Raw genomic sequence first — 4,780 nt, 5'->3', positions numbered from 1 at the left:
CTCTTTTTGGTTTTTTGAGACAGGGTTTCTCTGGCCTCGAACTCAGAAATCCGCCTGCCTCTGCCTCCCGAGTGCTGGGATTAAAGGCGTGCACCACCACGCCCGGCTCGGGACCATACTTTCTTTAATGGATAAGAACTTACCAAGACTTCTTGTTAGACACGGAGTTAAATGAGAGATGTGTAGAAGCTATCCTGACTCAGAAGCGCCTCTGTTATGAATACTTGAATGTTCTTCCTGTGAATGGAGTATTATTTAGGTGCAGAGTCTATGTCCAAACACCCAGTCTATAAAACACTACAGGCAGAGTAAAGTCTGGAACACAGGTTCTGATGTTTGCAAAGCTGTGCTCTTTTCTTGGACCCTACATTATATCCCTGGGACCCCTCGAGTACACACTAAAAAAAAAAAAAAAAAATTCCAAGTCGGGGGCAGAATCTGGAGTCTCTTTTTTTGAAAGACAGTTCATAAGCTTGTGCCAAAGGAGATGGGGTGAACTTAGAAAGGCTCCCTGGCCAAAGAAAACTAAACAGCACTAATGCAGGGACATTGATATACCCCCATGGAAGAGCATCAGAATATGAAACAATGCCTCCCAGGAGAATTGCTACAATTATAGACAATTAAATACAATGTTTGCATCCTGTTTCTAATGAACTGACTCTAAAAGGTATGGGGGCTATGTGAATACAGACCGGGCAGTGGAGGATAATTAGTAACTATGACTTACTTTGTTGAGTATGACAATGGTTGATGGTTAAGTTTAGGGGAAAAAAAACTTAGATGAGAAAGGGAGTACTTACAGGAGAAATGGCCTGATTTCAGAAATTCACTTTAAAGTTTTGGCCACAAAGAAAATACAATAAAGGAAAGAAATGAGGCAAAATTAGCCAAATATATTTGTTTATTAAATCTGGGTGATCTATGTATTGAGGTTCATTTTACTATATATTCTGTGCTTTTATTTAAAATTAACATATTTAACTTCTTATCCTTGAAATTAATTTATCTCTAAATTTATTAATTTATGAATTAAAATTAATTCATCCTTAAAATTAATGTGACCTTCATTAAATTTTGTCTTAAGTTTTCTTCCTTTCCTATAACTAAAGAACTTTTGTCTATGGTGCTTTATCTACTCAGCCCCAAAACTGCACATTAAAATGAAGCAGGTCCTAGAAAGGTATCCACAATGATTATTGTTGAGCATCCTGGTATTCACTCTCTCTACATGGTCTCAGGGATAGTCTGTGGAATCAAGAAAACCAGTGAGTATGTAGCAGGGTATGGCAACTTCCAGAAGAAATTCTCACCTCTCTGCCTTCCTGGATTGCTTACCATGAGGGATGAGCCACCATATTGTGAAGATCCTCAAGCACCCTATGGAGAGATCTATGTGGCATGGGACTGAGGACTACTGCCACAAAGAATGAGCTGTTTGGGAACAGAACTTCCTGCCCAGTCAAACCTTTGCTAACAGACCACGGCACACACATGCCAGCAACTTAACTATAACTTCACAGAAAACCCAAAGCCAGAACAACCCAGATACGCAGCTCTGTGTCAGCCATTGGAGAAGAAGAACCAGTAGGCAGTAAATATTGGTTATTGATACTGTGGGGGTTGCTGTCCAAGCTCCCTGGGGCAGGTAATAGAAATGAAAATATCATCAACTGAACCCCAACAGGCAAGGACTAACACCATTGTCCCCAGGTCAACATGGAAGGCAAAGGAAACCAACTGTCACTCCAAGACACAAGCCAAGCTGCTACACAACACAGCCTGATGGTAAGGCCCTATGGCTGAAGACACAACTTACTTATGTCAATGTAAGTCACCTGACATATGTCAGAAAATCAAGCTGGTGCCCAACTACAAGTTCAACCCCTGCTGACCAGCATTCATACTTCAGAGAGTTACTCTGAAAGATACTGGAGAAGAAATGTACTCATTAATCTCATCCAGCTACAAGCCCTGTGACCAACAACAGAAACCTGTCTACAAGACAGGCTGGTGCAATAATGGCCCAATGTTATGGGAGTAACCAGCCATTTTCTTACTGTATGTAGGGCTAATCATGAGACAGTCTTGGTTTCTGTTAGTAAGATTCTTATATTTGCCTTTCACCATCTGGTAATCTCTGGTGTTAGATGTTCTAGCTGTCTCTGGCTGGAGCTTGTTCCTCCTGTGATTCTGTTAGCCTCTGTCAGCACTCCTGGGAGTCCAACTTTCTCCTGAGTCCCAGTGGTCAGAGCACTCTCTGCAGGCAAGCTCTTCTCTGGCAGGAAAGGTGCACAGAGATCTGGAGCTCATCTCTGCCTCCTGGCTAAAGATGAAGGCTGGAAGGGACCCTGTCCAAGAAGCTCTGTTGCTTCTGGGGCCCGTGTACTCTCCTGCATGACTGGTCTCTGGGAGACCCGGGATACAAGATGTCGATCTCACCTGAGTCCTGGGGTCAGAGCCGTCCCCTCAATTTTCAACTTCTGATCCTTCTGCCTCTACCCCTTAATTCTGGGATCACAGATGTGCACCACCGCAACCTGTTTGTGCTTTTGTGTACTAGTAGGACTCAAAGCCAAGCTTCTTGCTGGGCAAGTACTCTGTAACTCATGAGTTACCTCCCCAGCCCTCTTTTTGCCTTAAAGAAGTTCAGGCAACATAATTTTTTTAAACTTTATTGGATCTTAGTGAATTTCAAATCATGCACCCCAATCCCACTCATCTCCCCCTCTCCTAGTACCCACCCTCCACCTTTACAACCTCCCCTCAGAGAAAAGGAAATCTTGTAGAAGCCATAGCATGTCACAGCATGTCCTGCAGTACACCCTTTGTCCACACGGAGTGCAATGACTCATTGGGTCTGTCTTCTGCTATGCTATCAGTGCTGGAACCTCACAGGGACTCATCTTGGATATCATCTTGATATCCTGTGTCATGCGATCCTGTAGTTTTGGATCTGTAGGACTGACTTCTACATGCTCTCTGGCAGATCAGCTTTCCTGCTCTCATGCCTCTAGGGCCAGCTTTTCCATGATGCCCATGTGAAGGGTGGGGTCAATTCTCCATAGACCTCAGATATCAACATGTGCATCCTGTTGTGGCAGCCCAGACCAGGACTGCCTGCCTGGCCGTTGGTGGTAACAGACCCCTGCTGCTGCAGGGCCATGGGCCCAGGTACAGCCTCCCAGTGGCAGCATGGGCCAGGATCCCACTGTGGTCCCAGGTGGCATACCTGGCTATTCACATCAGGGTGCTCTTCACTACCCTCAGGTCTTCAATTCTGCCCATCTTCATGGTACCCACACCCTTCTGTTTCTCTTCCATTTCTCCATCACTTACTTGCTCCTCGTAGTGGTCCCTGGGGTCCCTGGAGCCATCTCAGGAGTGGTGCCAGGAGTGCTATGGTGCCGGGCATAGGTCATCTCAGGCACGGTCTGCCCCACCACCACCACCACTACCAGACCTGTGTGGCACTCTACTGGTGATCATCTCAGGCTAGCTCCATGTCCGGGTCCTGTGGCATTAGTCTAATGATCGTCTTAGGCTAGCTTCTCACCCAGACTGCCAGAATGGCCCTGTGAAAGGGTCATCTGTCTCCGACTCACTCCCGCCCAAGGCCACAGTCCCAGGTTGAGTTCTTCTAGTCTCCAGTTTCTCCCGCCCAAGGCCACAGTCCCAGGTTGAGTTCTTCCAGTTTGCTCCCCATCCTGGGAACTCACCCAAGCCTGCCTGGCTCTAGACTGGTAGGCATCTCAGCCCCCCCCCCCCCCCGGGAAGGTCAATTTAGTACCCTTGCCTTTCCCAAAGCTGGATCAGCCCCCCCCAGGGAATGTTAGTCTACTAATAATCATTCAAATGTCCATAGGTCAGAATACTCAGCATAGAAATAGCCTCTCTCCTCTCTGCCACCTACTGGCATACATGTGATATAGCAGCTACACCTGCACCACCTAAGGGTAGGGATGGATGATTTTTGAAGGCTGTAAATGACAGGAGCCTCAAGGAAATCTTTAGAGATCGTTTAAGAGCTATACCACTGCCCCAGAAAGGAACTCCCCAGGGCCTATATTCTTTACTCATGGGTCAAAATGGCCCTGACTCTAAGATTTAATCCCTAGATTCACTCATTTAACTTAAAACACTCACTCCTCAGATCTATGCTGTCAACAGGTCTGAGTGGTGTACGTAGATCAAAGACAATTTATATTTCACCATATCAACAATATTAAATACGGGGTCCATCTCATGGAGTGGGCCTTAAATGCAATCAAAACCTGGCTAGTAACCTGTGCATGAAGAATGTGACGTTTATGTTGATCATTCAGGAATAGTAAAGGTGTCTATGGCTAAAGTTTGAGAACTAGGACTAGCCCAAAGGAAAAGAGAAAAAGAACAGAATCAGGGATGGTTTGAATCCTAGTTCTCCACTTCCCTGTGGCTTACAACTTTAATTTCTACACTGCTTAGGCCATTAATTATAATCTTGTTGCCTTTAACTTTTGGACCTTATATCTTAAGCAGATTGGTTGCCTTCACACAGGATTGCTTTTAGCAAGCTCAGCTATTCACTATATATATATGGCTGGAGAGATGGCTCTGTGGTTAAGAGCACTGACTGGTCTTCCAGAGGTCCTGAGTTCAATTTCCAGCAACCACATGGTGGCTCACAACCACCTGTAATACAATCCAATACCCTCTTCTAGTGTGCCTAAAGAGATCTACAGTTTAAATAAATAAATCTCTTAATGCACATTAATATTATGTTAATATAGCACTATAT

The 4,780-nt window shown here is 45.0% G+C and overlaps 1 non-coding gene across 1 annotated transcript; it reads right to left on the bottom strand.

Annotated features, from left to right (window-relative positions):
• Positions 1-3,828: 3,828 nt before the first annotated feature.
• On the bottom strand, positions 3,829-3,961 carry LOC115064738. The gene has a single exon (XR_003844565.1). It is a non-coding gene; the product is annotated as a small nucleolar RNA SNORA17 (small nucleolar RNA).
• Between the last annotated feature and the right edge of the window lie 819 nt (positions 3,962-4,780).

This window comes from Mus pahari, chromosome 9, assembly GCF_900095145.1.
Source record: "Mus pahari chromosome 9, PAHARI_EIJ_v1.1, whole genome shotgun sequence".
NCBI classification, from domain to species: Eukaryota; Metazoa; Chordata; class Mammalia; order Rodentia; family Muridae; genus Mus; species Mus pahari.
Note: the sequence above shows the minus strand (reverse complement) of the source record. Positions and strands in the feature narration are given on the sequence as shown.